Genomic DNA, 14929 nt, shown 5'->3' with positions numbered 1-14929 from the left:
TCTGTGGAGGACCGCAACACATCTAGATTGAAGGGATGATTGCTTAATTTGTGGCGTGGTGTGCGAAGGTGGAGTTCAGCGGCAGGAATCAGGTTATAAAGCTCTTCGGAACACTCCCCGCGATGAATGCGATAGCCCCCGAATTTTTGGAGGGTCCGTAGCTAGTACGTAAGTCTGTCCTGGCTTAGGAGCCGATCTAATTCCTAGCCAGCAGATATGTATGAGCAAAAAGCAATCATATATCATGACGCGACGTCTCCACGCAAACGCCAAGAGATCTGAGAGAAAGCCGCACATTAATCAGATGCTCAAGCACTACAATATGATCTGTCTTGTTTGGAGAATTATTGTGATATGAATTGTTTGGATCTTAACCCTACCAAATGTAATTTGGTAACTTTTAGCCGTAAGCGCAACCCCATTCTCTTCAATTATAAGCTGAAAGGTCATGTACTGAAAAGAGAGAATGTCATACGAGATCTTGGAGTGCACCATGATAGTAAATTAATATTCGACAGTCATATTGATATCATCACAGCCAAGGCGCTAAAGGCACTAGGGTTTATATTGCGTAATTCTAAAGATTTTAAACGCTTACGACATTTAAAATCTTGAACTGCACATTTGTGCGCAGCCATATGGAATATGGCTCTGAGGTTTGGAATCCAGTGTACTTATGTTAGCCGTTTACAAAAACATTCAGAGAAGGTTTGTGCGGCATTTATGCTTCCGCACTGGTCAATCCTATGACTCATCTGAATATATTAATATTTGCAAAAGGCACCATCTACTTCCTCTTGAAAAAACATCGCGAAATCAAGTTCAATCCACTTTTATATCTTCCTCATACTAGTACCAACTATAGACAAAATACATTCCTTTGGCGAGCAAGTAATAATTTTAGTAAATTATCTAGGGATAATACAATCGATCTTTTCCAGACTAACTTTATATCAGCGAGGAGCATGTTAAACCGGCGTTTCTTTAATAAGTATTAAGATAGTAGTTAAAAGTAGTACTGTAATGTCACTGAATCTTTACTTGTGTATTAACTGTTTTAATTATTTAATTGATTTAAATTGTGCATTGTATTTTATTAGTTTACTTTAGTGTTCATTAGTATCGTTGAAATTAATTATTCTGTAATATGACCTATAATTGGCTCACAGTTATGTAAATTAACATTTAAGGTAGCTAATAGCTGTTGGTCTTCCTAATAAATAAATAAATACATAGAGCACTGGATCCTCGACAATTCAAGCAGATCTGCGTTGCACGCAGTCAAATGGTTCGAGCTGATACTGAGGTGCGCTAGACCAGAGATGAAAACGCATTTATTTTCATTATAAAAGGCATTTATTTTCTCAAAAGTAATTCCGAATTATTCTTGATGTCATTTCTGATATAATAGATACTTCTACCGCTTAGGAAACAAATGGCGGTCTGAGAGAAGAAGCGGCACAACTGTTCCAGCATTCTTCTTTTTTACGCTCTTTTGAATTGAATATACAATATTGTACTATCATTGCTATTGCTATAAAATAATCATAATCTAGTCCCAGGCTGTCCCATCACTTATATATTCAGCTGTGGAGTAGTAAGATTTACGACACAGCCATTTATTAATAAAACATTTAAATTTATTGATAGATAATGCCTGAACAGTGGCTGGCACTTTATTATAGAAGTGTATACATTTACCCTTAAAGCTATAATGTACCTATATTATGAAGCCTACAAGAATTAGCTACAAGCCAATCCCTTATTTCTATTGTTATCATAATGAAAATCCCTATTAAGAGCAAAAAGTTGACGATTTTTGTGAACGTAGGTATATATTAAATTTTCGTAAATGTCAATGGCAATGAACAGTCACAATATTTATTTATTTCAATTTTTCTTTGAGTGACTGTCTATAACCAAGCTGATATACCTATATATACCACGAATAGCTCACTTTTGCACAACAAACACTATATCACCCGTAATCATGATGCTGTTAAAATAACTGAACTACACTAATCTAGCGGTAGCAACAATCTTAAACTCTCTCTAATGTTTCTAACGGCATATGCCGCAGAGCTGAGTCTATCTGCTAGTTGGGCAATATTCGGACCCCACTGAAGCTTTTTATCTACCGTGATACCCAAGAAGTTGCCGTTTACGTCGAATATCTGAACTCTTACGCTTAATTTTAGGAGTAAAGTTTCAATGTGGACTCAGTCAAATGCTTTGTATAAATCACAAAAAATACTCAATGCATCCTTTGACTCTTCCCAGGCGTCAAAGATGTGTTCAATGAGTCTAACCGGCATTAATTGTTGATAAGCCCCTAGTGAAGCCAGATTGATTGTTGTTGAATAATAATTCAATTTTTTATATCCGAATTTATTACGCGATTATTAATATTTAAACAGTATTACTTAGTTAGATACTTATAATTCTTATAACTTAAAATTTAGCGGCGCTGATACATAGGTACTTCTACTAGGTACATATAATAAATGAGGTTTGACTAATGAGTTATCGATATAAATACCTAATAAAAATAGTAATATTTGTACGTAAATTTGTATTCCGATACTAGGCCAGGCTTTACGGACAGTATTGTCGAAGGGTGGTGATACCAAATGGAGTTGTTTAAAATCTGTCTAATTAACCACTGGAGATAAAAAATAGATATATTTTTTATAATTATATATAATTATCTAATTATTTTATTTTATTTTTTGTTTATTTAAGAATTAAGATGTACCAACAATAACTCAACATTAACAATTGATTTGCACTTACATACTAATTCTTGGTTGGTTATTCTAATTAGGTACATTTGTACATAATTATGAAAAAATTAAGTAAGTTAGCAATAAATCTTAATTCTAGAAACTACACAATGTAAATAATTATACAAAAAATAAAAGTAAGAATTAATAAGTCATTAACAATCTAATACAAACTATTATCTATCGTGGTCGTATCTTCTGTTGGAGTACTGTCAAATTAAAAATATTTTAATTAATATTCTAGGCACTCGAGTGGTTTTGGCTGATCACGTGATCAAAGTACTGCGAGTACCTGAACTTGAAAACGCCAGTGCTCACAATAGAATGTTTATGACGTCATATAGGTCCCTAGGGTACTGCGGCAGTATACTGGCAGTCCATAACGGAACGAATTTTTCTACAGTGATATCACTGTGCAGTGCATATCGGAACATACCCTTAATCTGTTACAGTAACGTGATCGATTTGAGAGGCATCTTTGAATGACAAGAATTTTGTAAATGATTTTTGAATTTTTTCCATGCGTTTTATGTGGCATTAACCACTGTAGATAAAAACTCTGTTTAAATAACCAATGTAGATACTATCGGTCTAATCAACCACCTTAGATAAAAAATCTGTCTAATTATGCGTTGTAGTTACATAAAAACTATCTTTCTAACTAACCACTGTTGCACAGACCATATTTTTATTGAAACTTCTTTCAGGTGACATACTCTATAATCTAGTGGCCTTACAAATAAACTTGGTATAATGTTATACAAGAGAATAACCCAAGAAGATGCAAAATGTTTACAAAAAGACATTTTGCTTACGATTGGTTTATTCGGACGTATAACGTTTCCCGCGTTTATTTTACAAGGCTGCCCGTCATTCGGAAATCTTCAGAATTATTATTGTATTGACAGTATTGTCAGCGATATAGTCAACATTTTGCTTATTCTTGGTTTATTCTCAGGTATAACTTTATACCAAGGTTATTTGTAAGGCCGTTTATCTTGGCTTTGCATAGCTGTATGCTCTGTGGGAACCTTACTTCTTCACCTTGACTAAATAAATTAAGTGCTCACCTCAAATGGTTCTTCTAGGTTCTTTCTTATCTAAAATGATATATCCTCTATGATGCGAAAGTTATTTCTTTCAGGGCGCTTGCCAGTTCAATACTCGTTCAGGTTTTTAAAGATGGCATCACCATCACCAATGCGGTGAAAGTACTAATGGTACATCGCATCTTTTTTGTCTATTCTTGAAGCATTCTTTACACGAGTCCAGTACCTAAGTACTCAATAAGTTCACAAGAATCATTAGGAATTTCCAAGAGGAACATATAAGTGTATAGATATGTACAATTATTAATAATTCATTTTTATCATGAATATGGATGATTGTGTCCGAGTCATGAATGTTGATAATTGATATGAAATTATACATAGGAATATGTTTAAGTGTGAATATCGTATTAAATATATCGTTGTCTTGCACCCATAGTACAGACTCGGTACGTTTGATCTAGGTACGTGCTTTGTACACAATGGCGTGATCACTGTTGACAATACAGTACCTATAAACGAGTCGCATAGCTCAGTACTTAGTGACTGATGATTTTGCTATAAGATATGGGTTCGAATACCGGTAGCTGCAATCATTAATGTAATGAAAATTAATGTTTGTTTCGAAGTCTACTTATGTGTAATTATTGTATTTATGTTAGTATGTTTCAGTGTCTTTATCATTGTGGTAAATATAAATAAGTATTATAAATAAAATGATGGTACTTTGGTTGGTGAAGTGGACCCTGTTTTAGATAATTTGAAAATTTTAGCTCAATCGGCCAATTTGAATTTTCCAAATTTACGTGAAGTGATTGGTATTTCACTTAAAAATATTTGCGCGTTTACAGATCATGCATGGTCTCAAGCCTATTTACCGATACGGTTTGGTGGTTTGGGTAGGTACTTGTAAAGTTTCGGTCGTTGCCTCACCAGCATTTCTATCTTCAGTTCATAGTACGCATTCTTTGGTTACTAGAATTGTAAATCATGTACCAGGTAACCCAGAGATTGCGTATTTGAACGAAGCTAAAAATACTTGGCTAAATATTTAAAAATTTTCAGACGACTTAAAATGTCAAAAAGAATGGGACGAACTTCTCTTTGTAAGTAAGCACATCAATGTAGATGTGGCGTTAATGGAGGCTATCCTGCCTAAAATCGGCGGGCCGTATCAGTCGTCACGCCAGCTTTATTGAAGTCATCCGCAGTCCTGATGGATTGACCCTGACGGCTTGGGCACGGGGAAGGGTAGCGTCGACACTCTGGCTCCTTCTTATATTCAAGTTACGTCAGTTGGTGCTGATATAAAATATCAGTGATATAAATATGATGATAAATATCAGTGAGTCTTACATCTTTAGTCTTACAGCCGTTTGGTGCCGAGGCACTTGGCCCGTAGAGCCCAGAGGCGCAGAGAATGTACAAAATTCTATCTTCGCGCCTCAAAAGGGCACTGGAAACCCAAGCGCAGTTATTTCGATCAACGGATCAGCCTAGCTATCCAACACGGAAATGCAACCAGTATTCATGGTACGCTTCCCCGTAATGATAGTTTTATTACAATACAATCATATATTGTATGTATGTGTATTGTAAATATAGTTATGAGATTTGTCTAGTATTATTTAATAACACATCTGCTTTGGCATTTTATCCTGAACAGAACCAACCACCAAGAAAATAATAACAAATATCGCTACAACTTAAGAACAAACCGAGACTCTTTATAAGCAGGTACTAAGGTAGACACTAAAAGTAAGCCACTTACTACTTACCATTATACCACCGAACTACTGATTTTTAACTAGCCAACGGTTAATGGCACGTCAGCTTTATATCCTACAGTGGTAGAAAATCATAACATACCCTTATCAACAGATAAGTTACATAAGGACATTTACTTTAATATACCTCTTTTAATACTATAATATCATTGACGCGGACGATGTCGCTAGCAGAAGCTAGCATACTGTAGGTTAGTAAGATCTTATATGTGAGGAGATATAAACTGATATATTACATTAAATATGCCCGTGGACTTCATATATTTTTTAATTATTATTTCATCAATGCTAGATAGGTATAAGGCTAGCAGATATTAAAGAATCAAGGTACTGTATTTTAATGTTATTAAGTATTCATTTTTATACGAAAAATATTAAAATAGCGGTTTGTATCACTTCGAATGCCTCAATGACGTGTTCAATGTCGACAGGCAACTTGGTAAGTCATAAAATATTGTTATTATGAGTTCTCCTTTCTAGATAGACTTAGTTATTCCATAAGACATCACAATACTTTCCGTCATCAAGTCTCATTTAAAATATATTATTTCAATTTTTCGTTCAACGAGCGATCAACACTTTTGAATGTGTATTTGACACATGAGCGTGCGCGTGGAATTTCATTTAACAAAAAAATATATCTTATATATAAAATTCTCATGTCGTTTGTAGCTAAACTCCTTCGAAACGGCTTGACCGATTCCCATGAAATTTTGAGTGCATATTTTGTAGGTCTGAGAATCGGACAACATCTATTTTTCATCCCCCTAAATGTTAAGGGTGGTCCACGCCAATTTTTTTTTTTTAATTTTTTCGACATTTTTTTTTAAATTTGTTTGATTATGAGTCAGCATTAAAAAATACATACAACTTCAAATTTTCATCTACGATCAACAGTTGCTTTTGTATCGCGATTTTAATATCGGCAATACAACGTTTGCTGGCTCAGCTAGTTTCATATAAAAATTTTCTTTCACATAAGTATACCTATGAGATGTGGTAGATTAGATTACATTATGACGACATTATGATGACATTATGGTAAATGACGTTATTATACATAATATATTATAGTTCTTTATTATGTATTTCATTGATTGTGGCAATTACGAGTAGAAGAGCGCCGACCAACAAGGTCAGCAATACATTTTGATCGATTCAAAGATTCGATTCAAAATAAGTAATAGGTAGGTAAGTTATAATACAAGCTTAAAAATATAATTTTAAGTTTTTAAGCTATTGCATAGCTACTATCGCGGGCCTTGAGCGTGGAGACCCAATCCAGAAATTCTGTAACGAAGATAAACACTTACTAGTTGTATATAGATATTTCGCAACGGTCAATACAGTTGCTGTGGAACAGCGGTTATCACTTATGCTTTTTGTGCTTTGCTATATATATATATAAGGTTCGAGCCTGGGGTACGTCTTGATTTTTAATTTAATTTCTTTATTTTTTTATCACGTTTTTTTAATTTTTATTATTATGACAAGCATTTTTATTTAGTTTCACCTGTCCCGTTGTCTGTCTGTAATCAAATATTGCAGGTTAAATTTTACTCACTACCCGTTATCATTTTTTTAAATTAATATTATCAAAAAAAAAAAAACTGCGTAAATAAAATACATAAATAATTATAATTGCATAAGTTGATAAAAAATGCTATGCAATAGCTTTACCGCGGCAGTCCCCGAGTGCCACACGTCTTTTTTTTACAATATGATTTAGGTATTGCGCACAAGCAAAGTCAAACAAACTTTATTCAATTAGGATTAAACTAAGCTTTTGATAATCACTAAATATTTCTTTTAAAATACTGATTCTACCATAATATGTTCTGAAAAAGTAGAGCTCGTGAAAAGAAGCTACAAGAAACTCAACGGCCACTCTTTTCAATCAATAGAGTATTTTAGAATAGCTGTCCTTTATACTATACAAAACAAATTAGTTTGTAAGGTGCTGCATCCAATATATGAATCGTGTTCAAAGCTAAAAGCGTTTTAAATATCAAATATGTTTTCAAAAGTATAAAAATAACAAACAGTATAAAAATAAATTATTGTCCAATATTGGATGCATCAACCTTTAGAGCTTGAATTCATTGTTTGTGAAAGGATGCTGCGTGAACATGGTGGTCATGATTACTGTCATAATTGCATCAATGAAGTTCTATAAATATTTATTTATTTAGAAATACCAACATTTGTTTACATTGATGCGTTATATATTTATAATACAGACTAAATATAATGTACTAAATGTAATAAACAAATACAGGTATCTACCACATGCTTTAATAGTTTTCACAAAGTAAATATTAGTAGAGAAAAAAAAATATATGCTAACAAGTAATAATGGTATTAATAATAATGTGGACAATTCACGTCATACTAAAACATGACACATAATAAGCTTCGTCTGCCATATCTATACATTTCTGCGTTTACTGCAGTTGCTTAAGATATTATTGGTCAATGGCAAGCAATGTATACATTTTTTCACTTTAAGGTGCGTATTTTGAATTTAGAAACCGATTTGAACAGTGACATCAGTGGAGTAGCAGTTAAGTCTGCTATTCGTTTTACGTTTGTCAGTCTGTCCCTATTTTCTGATCAAGATCTGTTCAGTCGGAAGTTTTTTACATTTTTAATCAATAATCACACTCATTTAATTAAGGCAAAAGTTTGTATGTTTATTTATAGGGTTGTGCGTATATATTACTATGCGCGAATACTTACTGCTTAACGCTCTAAATGTATTTGGAGCTAATAAGTTAAGGTAGCTGAGGTAAGTAAGGTAAGAGAGACAAACACTCAAATATAATATTTTTATTAACATAAAATAATTCCCTGAAATAAATTTAATTTGTTCAATTTTGTCTTTTAGACTTACACATCTATTCCAGTGTATCTTTTTTGGCATTTGTAGTTTGAGCGGATACCGACATATCATTGTATGATAGCTTTTCTCAAATTTTAAATGTGGCTTATTGGACTTTTGAGTGTGCATCAATTTGACTAAATTGATAATATATATTGCTTTCGAAAGAGATTTCAATAGTTTTAATGTTAAGAAAGTTTATCATACTTTATGGTCATGAATTTTTAAACGCTTAAATCCTTTAGTGGTGTAATATAATCGACGGTTTTTTGATGTTAAGAGCTGATTAGGGGAGCTGTTTTTTGGTATAGATCGGCAAAGTAGTTTAAGACTTATTCCAAAAAAAACATATATGAAGAAAATGTTTTCGTAGATTTTTAAGATTTCTTAAAATCCACCGGTTTGAGACGATCTGAATTGTATTCGAAATCTAAGTATGGTCAAGCCCTTTCGAGTGGCGCCAACCGCGATGAAATCGGTCGAGCTGTTTAGAAAATATAAGAGGTTTTTTTTTTGGAATTGGAGGACAAACGAGCGTACGGGTCACCTGATGTTAAGTGATCACCGTTGCCCACATTCTTTTGCAACACCAGTGGAATCACAAGAGCGTTGACGGCGTTTAAAGAAGGTGTACGCGCTTTTTTTGAAGGTACCCATGTCGTATCGTCCCGGAAACACCGCACAAGGAAGCTCATTCCACAGCTTTGTAGTACGAGGGAGAAAGCTCCTTGAAAACCGCACTGTGGAGGACCGCCACACATCCAGATGGTGGGGATGATATCCTAACTTGTGGCGTGTCGTGCGAAGGTGGAATTCGGCGGCAGGAATCAGGTTAAACAGCTCTTCGGAACACTCCCCGTGATAAATGCTGTAGAAGACACACAATGAAGCGGCGTCTCTACGCAACGCCAAGTGATCCAGCCGTTCACAGAGCACTGAGTCCCCGACAATTCGAGATGCTCTACGTTGCACGCGGTCAAATGGATCGAGCAGATACTGGGGTGCACCAGACCAGAGTTGACAGCAATACTCCATGTGTGGCCGGACCTGCGCTTTGTAGAGCGCTAGAATGTGGGCCGGCTTGAAGTATTGCCGTGCTCTATTGATGACGCCCAGCTTCTTCCAATCCAATTTGGCTTTGCCCTCCAGATGACCACGGAATTGGCAATCGCTCGAGATTTCGAGACCCAGTATTCCGATACTAGGCGAGGCTTTAAGAGAAGTGTTCTCGAAGAGCGGTGATACGACAAATGGGGTTTTTTTTAGTGGTAAACGCGCAAACTTGAGTCTTCTGGGGGTTAAATTGGACAAGGTTCAATTTACCCCATTCCGCGACCTTCTCGAGAGAGGACTCGATAGAAGACACAAGTTGCTTCCGGCACTGGTCGACGATTCCCCGAGAGAGACCTGCATGGCCCGTGTATATGGCATCACCAGTACTGTCATCTGCATAGCAATGTATGTTGGAGATGTCGAACATATCAGTGATATGCAGAAGAAACAGCGTAGGAGATAGCACACAGTCTTGGGGCACTCCAGCATTCACGGGCTTCGGGTTCGAGCAATATCCATCGACAACGACCTGTATGCTACGCCCAGTGAGGAAGCTGGGCTGGTTTACAAGGTTTACGTTAAAAATATCGTTTTGTACGTCTGTATGTGTGTATACACATACAGATGTAAGAACACTATCGCGGGAATAGTCAAGGATGCTACCTAGGACCTTAAAACGTCAAGATCTGATAAAAACTCGATTTTCGAAAAACGGGGTAAAACCAATAACATCCCGAAATTTCAATATTTTCAATTTTGTTAGTAGGACGTTAAAATAGCAACCCTATCGGCAATGACTTTCCGTATACGAATTACAATTTTGGTAATCACTGTTCACTGGGAGTTTAAAAAAAGAGCGACTATAGTTTTCATTTCTGACTGTGTGCTTGTCGCGTCCCTTCATCTGTCATCTCATATAAATAAAATAAATTTACCGGTTATAACTCACACCATCTTATTTTGCGTCGTTATCGTATTATTTGAGCCCTTTTTTAAGGCTCACTTCGACTTCTTGATTGACACACGACTAAGGAGAAATGGATGCTTACATTGTCTTTAAGCACACTTTTGCCGTTTTGCTACAACTAAAGCTCAACTTTTCTAAAGTGGTAATAATACCTTAGACATTATTGAGTCTCATTATCAAAGAATTCCGACGTGATAATCAAAAAGAAGGTGGTATTGCAGAGACGAGAGGGAGAGAGAATGGACAGGTCCCTTAATTTTTTTTATTTTTTTTAAGTACTTTGTACTGTACTGTAAATAGTAAGTACTTTTTTATTTACACTACCATGTAGGGACCTGAGTATCAAATGTCCTTAATTTGTATAATTCTATTGCAAATTCAACTTTGGACTTCTAAGTCAAGGTTGGCTCAAATTATTAAATCTAGTTGACCGCGATATTAATTATAAATATAATAAGATTGCTGTACTGGAATAGTTTGTATGTTTAAAATTTCTAGTATCAAATAATCTATCTATATATATAACAAGGAATTGCTGTTCGTTAGTTTCTAATATTTGTTTTATATGGAAATACTTTCTATGAGAGAATTTATTGACGCATGGTTAAACAGTTCTGTTGTGAAATAATTTTATTTTAACAACAGGGAGGATATCTTACGAAATAATTCTTGATATATTATTGACAAATTCATAAAAAAAAAAACATAATTTTATTTATTATATACAGAATAACGTCTGTCGGGTTAGCTTACTAGCTTGTTATATAAAACTAGCCTATCCCGCCCGCTTAGCTGGCCGAATTTTAAAAGAAAATAAATTAATGAAGGAGTGATGGAATTCGACAAATAAACAATCTAGGATAAATTTTGTATCGAATGGTGGTAGTTCATGTCGATACGATCATAGGTTTAGGCGTGATTGAGTCTCAAACAATGAACATTTTCATTATATACTGGGTGGCCGAGAAGTTGACGTCCAAAGCTAAAATTTGAATTTGGTTCATTTTATTGGCCTATGTTCTGTGAAGTTTCTAAAAATAGTTAGAAGCCATAGGCGGGGAGCCTATGGCTTCTAACTATTTTTTTTTGATACCTTGAACATTTTCATGAATTTAGCTGGAGCAGTTATCTTGAACTTACGAGTCAATTCTAAACTAGTTCCGCATTGTCTAAACTATTCATAGTTTCTTATGTGGTTATTGCAACTGTAGGTAATAGTTATCAACAATAAAATTAACAAAAAGCGTTCAAAAAAAATTGATAAAGTCCAATACCACAATTAGGTGATAAAAGCGGATAAAAGGGGAAGAAAATTATTATCTCATAAACTACGCAAAATCGTAGAACATACATAGGGGTGATTCGGATACTCATCACTATGAGGCTTTCAAATTTTAGCTTTGGACGTCAACTTCTCGGCCTGTATACAGATTGTCTGATAATAATAAGTCTCTTCGTGTGTAGTAAGAGATTTCAATAGTTTTAATGTTAAGAAAGTTTATCATACTTTATGGTCATGAATTTTTAAACGCTTAAATCCTTTAGTGGTGTAATATAATCGACGGTTTTTTGATGTTAAGAGCTGATTAGGGGAGCTGTTTTTTGGTATAGATCGGCAAAGTAGTTTAAGACTTATTCCAAAAAAAACATATATGAAGAAAATGTTTTCGTAGATTTTTAAGATTTCTTAAAATCCACCGGTTTGAGACGATCTGAATTGTATTCGAAATCTAAGTATGGTCAAGCCCTTTCGAGTGGCGCCAACCGCGATGAAATCGGTCGAGCTGTTTAGAAAATATAAGAGGTTTTTTTTTTGGAATTGGAGGACAAACGAGCGTACGGGTCACCTGATGTTAAGTGATCACCGTTGCCCACATTCTTTTGCAACACCAGTGGAATCACAAGAGCGTTGACGGCGTTTAAAGAAGGTGTACGCGCTTTTTTTGAAGGTACCCATGTCGTATCGTCCCGGAAACACCGCACAAGGAAGCTCATTCCACAGCTTTGTAGTACGAGGGAGAAAGCTCCTTGAAAACCGCACTGTGGAGGACCGCCACACATCCAGATGGTGGGGATGATATCCTAACTTGTGGCGTGTCGTGCGAAGGTGGAATTCGGCGGCAGGAATCAGGTTAAACAGCTCTTCGGAACACTCCCCGTGATAAATGCTGTAGAAGACACACAATGAAGCGGCGTCTCTACGCAACGCCAAGTGATCCAGCCGTTCACAGAGCACTGAGTCCCCGACAATTCGAGATGCTCTACGTTGCACGCGGTCAAATGGATCGAGCAGATACTGGGGTGCACCAGACCAGAGTTGACAGCAATACTCCATGTGTGGCCGGACCTGCGCTTTGTAGAGCGCTAGAATGTGGGCCGGCTTGAAGTATTGCCGTGCTCTATTGATGACGCCCAGCTTCTTCCAATCCAATTTGGCTTTGCCCTCCAGATGACCACGGAATTGGCAATCGCTCGAGATTTCGAGACCCAGTATTCCGATACTAGGCGAGGCTTTAAGAGAAGTGTTCTCGAAGAGCGGTGATACGACAAATGGGGTTTTTTTTAGTGGTAAACGCGCAAACTTGAGTCTTCTGGGGGTTAAATTGGACAAGGTTCAATTTACCCCATTCCGCGACCTTCTCGAGAGAGGACTCGATAGAAGACACAAGTTGCTTCCGGCACTGGTCGACGATTCCCCGAGAGAGACCTGCATGGCCCGTGTATATGGCATCACCAGTACTGTCATCTGCATAGCAATGTATGTTGGAGATGTCGAACATATCAGTGATATGCAGAAGAAACAGCGTAGGAGATAGCACACAGTCTTGGGGCACTCCAGCATTCACGGGCTTCGGGTTCGAGCAATATCCATCGACAACGACCTGTATGCTACGCCCAGTGAGGAAGCTGGGCTGGTTTACAAGGTTTACGTTAAAAATATAGTTTTGTACGTCTGTATGTGTGTATACACATACAGATGTAAGAACACTATCGCGGGAATAGTCAAGGATGCTACCTAGGACCTTAAAACGTCAAGATCTGATAAAAACTCGATTTTCGAAAAACGGGGTAAAACCAATAACATCCCGAAATTTCAATATTTTCAATTTTGTTAGTAGGACGTTAAAATAGCAACCCTATCGGCAATGACTTTCCGTATACGAATTACAATTTTGGTAATCACTGTTCACTGGGAGTTTAAAAAAAGAGCGACTATAGTTTTCATTTCTGACTGTGTGCTTGTCGCGTCCCTTCATCTGTCATCTCATATAAATAAAATAAATTTACCGGTTATAACTCACACCATCTTATTTTGCGTCGTTATCGTATTATTTGAGCCCTTTTTTAAGGCTCACTTCGACTTCTTGATTGACACACGACTAAGGAGAAATGGATGCTTACATTGTCTTTAAGCACACTTTTGCCGTTTTGCTACAACTAAAGCTCAACTTTTCTAAAGTGGTAATAATACCTTAGACATTATTGAGTCTCATTATCAAAGAATTCCGACGTGATAATCAAAAAGAAGGTGGTATTGCAGAGACGAGAGGGAGAGAGAATGGACAGGTCCCTTAATTTTTTTTATTTTTTTTAAGTACTTTGTACTGTACTGTAAATAGTAAGTACTTTTTTATTTACACTACCATGTAGGGACCTGAGTATCAAATGTCCTTAATTTGTATAATTCTATTGCAAATTCAACTTTGGACTTCTAAGTCAAGGTTGGCTCAAATTATTAAATCTAGTTGACCGCGATATTAATTATAAATATAATAAGATTGCTGTACTGGAATAGTTTGTATGTTTAAAATTTCTAGTATCAAATAATCTATCTATATATATAACAAGGAATTGCTGTTCGTTAGTTTCTAATATTTGTTTTATATGGAAATACTTTCTATGAGAGAATTTATTGACGCATGGTTAAACAGTTCTGTTGTGAAATAATTTTATTTTAACAACAGGGAGGATATCTTACGAAATAATTCTTGATATATTATTGACAAATTCATAAAAAAAAAAACATAATTTTATTTATTATATACAGAATAACGTCTGTCGGGTTAGCTTACTAGCTTGTTATATAAAACTAGCCTATCCCGCCCGCTTAGCTGGCCGAATTTTAAAAGAAAATAAATTAATGAAGGAGTGATGGAATTCGACAAATAAACAATCTAGGATAAATTTTGTATCGAATGGTGGTAGTTCATGTCGATACGATCATAGGTTTAGGCGTGATTGAGTCTCAAACAATGAACATTTTCATTATATACTGGGTGGCCGAGAAGTTGACGTCCAAAGCTAAAATTTGAATTTGGTTCATTTTATTGGCCTATGTTCTGTGAAGTTTCTAAAAATAGTTAGAAGCCATAGGCGGGGAGCCTATGGCTTCTAACTATTTTTTTTTG

General features: G+C 35.7%; 1 protein-coding gene across 1 annotated transcript in view; it reads right to left on the bottom strand.

The window, feature by feature from the left end:
* Nucleotides 1-14929, bottom strand: part of LOC126978499 (chaoptin) — a 310992-nt gene that overhangs the window by 3143 nt on the left and 292920 nt on the right. The window lies entirely within an intron of this gene.

Source organism: Leptidea sinapis, chromosome Z, assembly GCF_905404315.1.
Source record: "Leptidea sinapis chromosome Z, ilLepSina1.1, whole genome shotgun sequence".
NCBI classification, from domain to species: domain Eukaryota; kingdom Metazoa; phylum Arthropoda; class Insecta; order Lepidoptera; family Pieridae; genus Leptidea; species Leptidea sinapis.
The sequence above is the reverse complement of the archived record's forward strand: the minus strand, read 5'-3'. Positions and strand labels throughout refer to the sequence as shown.